Source organism: Podarcis filfolensis, assembly GCF_964270895.1.
Source record: "Podarcis filfolensis genome assembly, chromosome: 8".
NCBI lineage: Eukaryota > Metazoa > Chordata > Lepidosauria > Squamata > Lacertidae > Podarcis > Podarcis filfolensis.
Genome location: NC_139611.1, coordinates 2767858 through 2778072, shown reverse-complemented (window position 1 = coordinate 2778072; position 10215 = coordinate 2767858).

The window sequence follows — 10215 nt, the reverse complement described above, 5'->3', positions numbered from 1 at the left end:
CCATTGCCAGGAATGGGAAATCAGGTGGTGGGGTGTTGATGTGAGACAGGTACCCTATTCCCTAAACACATTTTTCTCCTCACAGCCCAACGTGGAAATAAATAGACTGGAGGCACCTTTCACCTGTCATCCAAAAAGGTTTACATTCTGGGTGTGTAAATGCAAACAAGTCTTTGTCCTCTGTGGCCATGCCTCTCTGGATTTTGAATTAGGGGAGCGTTTTTAGGATGACTCCTAGAAAAAGAACATGCAGCCTCCCACTTCAGATCATTCTCCCCATTGACAGTAGTTGAAGGTTCCAGTTGTGCCCAGTGCACCAGAATTAATGGTCCACAGTGGTGGTTGATTGAAAGCCCCGAGTGGTAATTCTTAGAGAGTTGCAGCAGGTGTCCTCCAGCCAGGGCAGCTAAGAGAGCTTTTGTGTTGTGCTGGCTGTGATTGGCAGGCTCATTTGTGACTGACAAGGCTTCTTGAAAGGGGTGGGTGTCCCCTGGAGGTGCAGCAACTTCTGGAGAAGGGAGTGTTTTGAGATTAAAAATGGAAGCCCATTCAGTCCTTTGCTAAGAGAAATTGGCAGAATTTAAAAATACTTGCAAACACCCTGAAGTTGTAAGCCTGTGTGTACGTACTTTGCAATGGGCCCTGTCAGATGGGTGTGTGTAGCCTGGTTAAGAGGAGACAGAGGAATTATGAGTGCCACTTTCAAATATCCAAAGGGCTGTCACATGGAAGATGGAGCAAGCTGGTTTTCTCCTGCTCCAGAACCAGTGGCTTCAAGTTACAGTGGTACCTCGGGTTACAGACGCCTCGAGTTACAAACTCCACTAACCAGGAAGTGGTTGCTCCAGGTTAAGAACTTTGCCCCAGGATAAGAACGTAAATCGCACGCCAGTGGCGCAGCAGCAGTGGGAGGCCCCATTAGTGAAAGCATGCCTCAGGTTAAGAACCGTTTCAGGTTAAGAACGGACCTCTGGAACGAATTAAGTTCTTAACCCGAGGTACCACTGTACAGTCATACCTCTTGTTATGTTTGCTTCAGGTTAAATCTTTTCAGGTTGTGTCCCGCGGCAACCTGGAAGTACCGGAAAGGGTTACTTCCGGGTTTCACCACTCGCGCATGCGCAGACACTCAAAATGACGTCACGCGTATGCGCAGAAGCAGCGAATCGCGATGGGGCTCAGGAACAGATCCCGTTAGCAACCAGAGGTACCACTGTACAAGAATGGAGATTCTGACACTGGGAAGATCTTTGATGGTAGGTAGGAGCTGTTTGACAGTAGAATGGACTCCCTTGGGAAATTGTGGACTCTCCGTCACTGGATGTTTCTAAGTGAGAGGTTGGATGGGTGCCTGTCATGTAGGACCTAGATGAGATTTCTCCATTGCAGAGTTTGAACCTCCGGGTCCCTTTCAACTCTACAGTTCTATGATTCTACATGGAGGCAGTGGCAGTCAACCGGTGTATTTTTCTATGCTTGTGACGGACTGCCAATTTCTCCCACTCTCCCCAAGAACCTACACTAGCGCAAATTTAAAATAGTTGTGGACCACTAAGGTCTGCAAAGATCAGATAGATTGCTCTGTCATTACCTTATGAAAGTTGAAATAATTTTTTTTAAAAAAAATTTTAAAAATCATGAAAGTTGGATTGCCCTGATATAGAGTTTTATTTAAAATTGTACAGCAGTCTGGTGCAACTACTCTTCTGTAATCAAGTGAAAGTAATTCCTTTTTCACAGCAGAAGGGTATACAGCAACAGAGCACCCCACAAGCGCCTAACCTTGGTTCCCATAGGGTCACAAGCAAGAGACTTCAGCCAGAAGGTGGAAGCAAAACAGCAGCCAGTAGGCCTGATCTTTATTGTTGCAACAAGACTTCCCACTCCCACAAAGATGAAGCAGCCGGAAGCCCCGATCAATGATTTCCCAAAGTTTCCCATTATACATCTCAGGATGCATCATCAAGACATCATAGAGATGTCACAGAAAAGGTGTGGTCTCAGGTGGAACCTGAGATCCAGGCATGTCACTCAAATACAGTGGTACCTCGGGTTACAGACACTTCAGGTTACATATGCTTCAGGTTACAGACTCCGCTAACCCAGAAATAGTGCTTCAGGTTAAGAACTTTGCTTCAGGGTGAGAACAGAAATTGTGCTCCGGTGGCGCAGCGGCAGCAGGAGGCCCCATTAGCTAAAGTGGTGCTTCAGGTTAAGAACAGTTTCAGGTTAAGAACGGACCTCCGGAACGAATTAAGTTCTTAACCTGAGGTACCACTTTCACACTTCCTCCAGCACAGTACAAAGGAAAACATTTACAGTTCCCTGGTCCCTGAGTCAAGTCAAATACACCCCTTTGTCTTGCCATCCCACTATGGAGCGGGTAGGCATTGTGATTGAGATGGTTATCTGTCTTGGGGCAGGATATCACCAGGATATCATGACTCCTTGGAAGGCCCTGCAGACCTGATTGTACATCTTGGGGATTATGGTGGGCTCGCTCACCCCATCCCTTACAACACGCTTCCCTGGCTCCTAAATGCCATTGGAACTGACAAGATTGATACAACAAGTAAGTGATTTCTTACGAATTTCTAAAGTTTTCCTATAGAGGAAATACATTTATCAGTGAATTGCTACACCTGGTATTGACACTTTCCCTGTTTTCCTTTGTCGGAGGCCTGGGGCTCAGCAGGGAGGTGCAGGATCCTGACTTGAGCTCCCCTTGCAGATGCAATGCCTTTGCAGATATGCTGCTGTTATTTTCTCTTGACGCTGGAGGATTTGGTTTGAGGGGTGAAAGGCAGGGAAATACCTCTGTGGGGTCCGTGTGTCAGTGAATGGCTTGGTGATGTGCAGCAGAGACACTCTGGCTTTGCCTTGTGGTGTGGAGAGGCAAGCCGCAAGGGTGGCGGGTGGTCTCTCACCCCCCCCCTCCAATTTCCCAGTTACATATCCTCAGACAGCTGTGAGGGAAATCTTTTCCGCTAAGCTGGGGTAGCAGGCAGCTGTGCCAGTGAGAGAAGGTAAGCGGGATATGACAATTTGGGTAATTTTTGTTCTGCCTGCATTTTCCCCAATTTTGCTCAAAATAGATTTGAGTGAGAAATTCCAGAACCAGTGGGGTATTTGAAAATTACTGCAATCTAGAAAAACAAGTGTAAAGTTGCAATGGTATTCTGTACAAAGAAAGCCCAAAGTAGGAGTCATAGTTCAGGCTTCCTCAACCTTGGCCCTCCAGATGTTTTGAGACTACACTTCCCATCAACCCTGACCACTGGTCCTGCTAGCTAGGGATCATGGGAGTTGTAGGCCAAAAACATCTGGAGGGCCAAGGCTGAGGAAGCCTGTCATAGTTGCTAACTCAGATGCCTTTGAAGAGGACTGGGGAAATTCATGGAGACAAAACTATCAATGGTGGTTGGATAGAATAACTGTGGGCTTCCCAGAAGCACCTGTGCTGGATTAGAGCAACCTTAGCTTTGACCCAGCAGGGCTGGCTCCAGCTTTTCAAGAACCACTAGATTCTGCCAAACTGGCAAGGCCAGCCCAACACATTTTGCTCCCTGAGGCCAATAACAAAATGGCACCACCCCCGTGAACCCCACTTTGCTACTAGTGCTGTTCCTGAGGGAGATCAGCAGGGTGGATCTAGAGGTAGAGAGCAAGGTGCAGGACACACAGCTCTCTTCTCCAACAGAAGGGCATGGCCAGGGAGCTCAGGAGGAAGCCCTGTGGGCACCACTGCCTCCCAGCACATGCCACCTGAGGCAGTTGTCTCACTCTGCCTAATGGTAGGACTGGCCCTGAAAAGCGACCCAAACTGCCAGGAACATGGTCTGAAGGTGTGCAATGCAGCAGCTCGGATGAAGCTGCCTGGAAGAGAGAATGCCTGGAAACCTCATGCATCCCACCACCTTTTGCTTCCTGGATCAAAGGATGATGTTCATTGTTGGACACACAAGAGGTGACTCGTAGATCTACAACCAAAGGATGGAGACATGCTGCCACCTGCTGTAGTCTATTGTTAACTCTTGCTAGATTATTTATACAAAAAAGAGTCACAAAGATAACAAATAAAAGCAGTTAACACCTAGAAAATTTAAAACAGTGCACAACACAAAATGCCTAAGATGCACATCCAGTAAAAGGACACCCCCCCATTAAAGGGTGAGCCCCCCTCCCCATTATAGGGTGAGGCCAGCTTAGCTACCAGAGTCCTGAGTCAATACAAATATTTTGGCTGGGTGCCTGAAAACAGATAATGATGTTCCACCAGCCTTTTCCCCTGGGGAAAGCATTCCACAAATGGCTACTTAAAAGTAGTTGTTGTTTAGTCGTTGAGTCGTGTCCGACTCTTCGTGACCCCTGGACCAGAGCACGCCAGGCACTTCTGTCTTCCACTGCCTCCCGCAGTTTGGTCAAACTCATGTTTGTAGCTTCGAGAGCACTGTCCAACTGTCTCATCCTCTGTTGTCCCCTTCTCCTTGTGCCTCCATCTTTTCCAACATCAGGGTCTTTTCCAGGGAGTCTTCTCTTCTCATGAGGTGGCCAAAGTCTTGGAGCCTCAGCTTCAGGATCTGTCCTTCCAGTGAGCACTCAGGGCTGATTTCCATAAGAATGGAGAGGCCATGGGACTCTCGAGAGTCTCCTCCAGCACCAGAATTCAAAAGTAGGCATGGCTAATTCCCATTGGGTGAAAGGCAGGGAGCCCAACAGTAGGTGGCACCAGAGCCTATGACAGGCAGAGCCAACTTTGAGTGTTGTCCTCCTGTTTGCTGAGTTCTACCAGGGCAGTGCTGAGACTAAGGAGGAGGAAGATGAGTTGGCTGAAGACAGGCTGAGGTTGGGGGGGGGGCAATGCCCCATACACACTAATAGGCCAGCCCACACCAACTCAGTGCAGTGTGTGTGTCTCTATAGATCTTAAAAAAAATTTTTTTGAACAAGCTCAGTTTTGTTACACGCCACCCGATTCTCCACCTCAGCTGGAGGTTCCAGGAATTGCAGGTGTTTCCTTTGGAAATGAGGCACAGCGGAGACTCTGGTGTCTTCATGATATATGGTTTATTTACACATATAAGCTACCTTTCCTTACTGTGGAGGAGTCCACAGCATTACACTCAAAGCGTCTCTCTCATGGCTGCAATGTTGCCTCCAAACTGCCTGCCCCCATGGTGCTCCGACCCCCCTTTTTCTCCAGGTCCCCAACTGCTTCCTAAAACTCCACTATTTCCCCTCTGCTTACACCAGCTCACTGCAATTCTGAAACTCCCCCCTCCCAACTCTGCATTGTCTTTTACTAACTACTCAGGGTGGGTCTCTACCCCTCTGAGTTTGGCAGGCAGAGAGTCCTCGCCTTGTTGTGGGCTTCCTTGGTGAGCCACCCCCCGTATTTTGCACCCGCTTAATGGTCCATCTCTTCAGGCGATTACTTCATCAGGAAGCCAGCCTGGCTTGTTTTTTAAAATTTTGCTTATATTCAGTGGCGGAGCTTCATGCTCTGGCACCTGGGGCATACAGCAGGCGGGGGCGTGGCTGGTGCGTGTCCTGGGGGCGTGGCACCCAGTGGGGGGGCAGCCGCGATGGCACCCCACTGGGATTGTGGTGCCAGGGATGGTGCACTCCTCCTGCCCCCCTCTTCCTCCGCCAGTGCTTATATATTAACATGATAAATTCTGTGTCTGGCACTCCGGAATTAGAAGGGGAATCCAGGCACCCCACAAACTTACACACCAGACCACAAGACGCACCTAGTTTTTGGAGGAGGAAAACAAGAAAAAAAATATTCTGAATCTCAGAAGCCAGAACAGCAAGAGGAATCGCTGGGCAGCGAAAGCAGCAATCCCTCTTGCTGTTCTGGCTTCTGGGATAGCTGCGCAGCCTGGGTTCGCTCCATAAGACGCACACACATTTCCCCTTACTTTTTAGGAGGGAAAAAGTGAGTCTTATAGAGCAAAAAATGCGGTATAATACTTTTATAGAATTTTCTAATGTTTACTGTTTAATACAGACAAAACATTTAAATGCTCAGAAATCAAGATGCAGCTAGGTATACTGCCTCCCCTTTCAAATGACTAGGTAGGCTGGACTCACCCTGGCCCTCTCTTTGTGGCACATGCCCCCTTCATTCCACAACAAACCAGTCCCTTCAGTCATTCCAGAATAACAGCTTAGGCACAAGTCATGATGCATAAACTCTAAAGGAAACAATTTGTCTCATTAGTTACCCATGTCTGGCCATTTCCTCCGAAGATCCAAAAGGCACCCTGGATCATTCTTCCCCTGTGCTAGAAATATTAGCTCCATTTACTCCTTGGGGCTCTAAATGGGTCCTTGTTTCTTACAGGATGGGCATCATGTTATGTCATCTGTTCATTCGTTTTTATTTAACCCAGTAAGCTACATTGGCAGAGCAGAAGATTTGAACTCTGATATGAACTGCTCACCCCACTGGCTCCTGCAGAGGGTTTGCCTCTTGGTGTGCCTCTGCAAGCATCATCTGACCCCTGGACACAGGAGTCCCATTGTGGACGGGTATCTCAGCGTATTCCTGTTTTTGTTGTGTAGTGTCACATTCACCACACGATGGCAGTGTTGTTAGAGACTGCGGGAACAGAGGCTGCCTTCATTTTTCAGTAGCAGTTTTCAAACTACTGATGCAATAGAGCCAGGAGAGAGAAAACTATGAGGGTGGGGCATGAACAAGGCCTGATTCTGGCAAACCTTTTGCACTAATGGGGCACAATCTGTGCAAACCCCACTGAAAGGAATAGGAGCTATAAAAGATCAGGGTACCTTCAGGGTTGCCAGGCCTTCATTGGGCTTTCATATGGAAATAGTGCCCTGTAAGATTGCATGGGGGGCGCGAGTGGCACTGTGGTCTAAACCACTGAGCCTCTTGGGCTTGCTGATCAGAAGGTTGGCGGTTTGAATCCCCACGACGGGGTGAGCTCCTGTTGCTCGGTCCCAGCTCCTGCCAACCTAGCAGTTTGAAAGCACACCAAAAAGTGCAAGTAGATAAATAGGTACCACTCTGGTGGGAAGGTAAATGGCGTTTCCGTGCGCTGTTCTGGTCTCGGTGTTCTGTTGCACCAGAAGCGGCTTAGTCATGCTGGCCACATGATCCGGAAAAACTGTCTGTAGACAAACACTGGCTCCCTCAGCCTGTAAAGTGAGATGAGCGCCGCAACCTCAGAGTCATCTGCGACTGAACCTAACTGTCAGGGGTTCTTTACCTTTACCTTTTTAAGATTTCATGGAGCAGCTCCTTGGTGAAGAACACGCAAAAGCTCCTAGGTACAAGCTCCCAAGGCCTCTCAGCTAAAAAGGCTGCAAAAGACCTTTCTCTGCCCCAGCCCTCGAAGAGCTCTTGCTAGTCAGTACCAACACTGCTGGGCTAGAGATCAACAAACAAATCTGTCTTAGTAAAAGTCAGCTTTGTATGCTCGTCAGCAACTCAGTTTCGTGGTGAGAGATGGCATTACGGCTTCTTAGGGAAAAGCCCTCTGGTCCAACTCCTCCAATACTGGCTATGCCTAGGCCTGCCTGTCTCAGTGGCGCTTTGCTTTAGCATCTTATGCTGGTGTTTCAGCTATCTAAAGTCATGCCCAGAATGAGTGGGACCAGAGGTAAAGAGTGGACAGGTTACCTTCCAGCCCAACAAAACCCAGAGCTTTTTATAGACCTATCTCCCACCCAGGGAGGCAAGAGACTAGGAGGACGCATGCATCCCATCCTTCCGCCCCAGAGAGTGCAGAGCTGGGTTGGTGATGTGTGTGGCCCAGGGGGAGTCCTGGGAGCTACATAAAAGGGCCTAGATGGCCACCTAGAATCCCAGGCTCAAGGCTCCTCACCCTCGCTAGATTGTCACTCAAGTTACAAGCCCTTATATAGACTTTTGAAATTGCCACCCTGTAGCTCAGGCTTCCTCAACCTCGGCCCTCCAGATGTTTTGAGACTACAATTCCCATCATCCCTGACCACTGGTCCTGCTGGCTAGGGATCATGGGAGTTGTAGGCCAAAAACGTCTGGAGGGCTGAGGCTGTGGAAGCCTGCTGTAGCTCAAGACCACCCCCAATACAGAATACATACATCACAGAAGAGGCAATCTACGGCAGAAAACCTGTCTGCCAAGCTACCTGATAATGGTCACTGATTGCATTACTTGCGCAGTCTGACCATTCTTTTGTGATGGTAAATACTCAGTTCCTGAATCCAGGTCACAGGTTCACCCTATTCATACACAGATACACCCTTAAGACAGGATCTGTGAGCAAAGAGACAATGGGGAGGTTTTCCCATTTCCTTTGTCCTTGCAGAGAAACTTTTGAGGTCAATTTGGGAGAATCAAAATGGTTTCAGGAGTGTTTTTGTGTACTGTTTCAGACATGTGGTTTATATATTTATGTACAGTGGTACCTCGGGTTAAGTACTTAATTCGTTCTGGAGGTCTGTTCTTAACCTGAAACTGTTCTTAACCTGAAGCACCACTTTAGCTAATGGGGCCTCCTGCTGCCACCGCACCGCTGGAGCACGATTTCTGTTCTCATCCTGAAGCAAAGTTCTTAACCCGAGGTACTATTTCTGGGTTAGCGGAGTCTGTAACCTGAAGCGTATGTAACCCGAGGTACCACTGTATGTGTTTGCCTGGTACATTTATGAACATTTATTTTACATCTTAGACTTTATAATTCTCATAACACTGTGAAACCAGCTCTCTTCATGTTTAGGACTATTATGCAACTTGAACGAGGATAAAGCTTCATGGCTGCCAGCTAGGATGGCTGTATACTTCCTCTCCCATCACAGGCAGTGATGCCTCTGAATGCCAGTTGCCAGAAACCACAGGAGGGAGCAAGGCTCATGCTTGGCCATCGTGAGAAGGGGATGCTGGCCCAGTTGGGCCACTGGCCTGTTCCAACAGACTTTCCTCGTGTTCTTAGTTCATGGAATAAGGAATTTGTGGCATGTCCAAATGCCACCCTCAGATGCATTTGCAATCTCTTGCTCTTTGCAAATGGCAAAAGGGCCCATCTTGAGCTGCTTGGCACAGGGCTAATTTATTTTTGCAGGGATAAATGCTTTTAAATGAGCAGCTGTTGCTTGTTTTGCCCACATAATGATTTGCCAACTTGCTTCTTAGTGTCAGTTTCATTCACGTTTGGCTTCTGTTTTGACAAACAGACGTTTTGCTTTTAATTTCTTTTTTCGTTGAGTTTTGTGGGAAATAAAAAACCTAGACCAACTTAAAACAAATGAAGAAACAAAAACCCAACACAGCAAATGTGTTTTCTGTAATCGGTTTGAGGAGATGATAAAATTCGGTTTCAATTTACTGGTTGTTCTAAATTGAGTTTTGATGAAGACTTCTTTTCATTGCCTCTGCCTTTGCAGATGTTCTTTTCCCACTTACATTTGATTCTGACCTTGCTACCGGCCCATCTCCTCACCCGATGTCCTCAGCTGCCACATTTTGAAGTGTGTGTTGTGTAGGTAGGGCTGCTGCAAATTTTCCCCCTCCAATCTGTCTTAGGGCAGGTGAAGGGATGAAAATACCTGAATGTGTTTGTGGGGAGAGGGAAAGGTAGGCTGCCAGTTGTGTTTACCTCAGTTAAGTAGAGTGGCAAGCTGCGCAGGCAGTTCTGGCACTTGGAATGTTTGTGAACATTCCTGTCCTCCTCCTCTCCCTTTGGGCTCTCCTCACCCGTCCCAAACCAGGCAATCCTCTGGCAGGAAAACAACAACAACAACAACATTCCAAGTAGCTTCTACATTGAAGGTTGGGGCTCAGTGTCCCAGACTTTGGTGGTACCAGCAAAAAAAAAAAAGAAAGAAAAAAGAAAAAAGACAAGAAGAAGCAAAAAAGCCCTGCTTTCAATTGTCTCTTGTCCTTCTCCCCAACTGTCAGGTGAGAGAGTGGGACCCACCCATTTGTCTTCTGACACAGATTCATTTCCTTTGTTGCCCTAATGACACATACTTAGGCCTTTACCCAGAAGCTGGTCTGGCTATTCCAAAAATTGAATCTTTGCTGGATCCAGGAATTAGAAGGTTCTGACAAGTCAGGGGAATGCCAGAGTGGACAAGGATGGCATGAAAGGCAAGGGGGCTTCCTTGGAAAAAAACACGGAAGTCCTACCTAAATGAGAGAAAGGAGGGGGAAGTCATTATGCAGTCAAAACAGAAGCATCATTTTATAATTTCCCTCACTG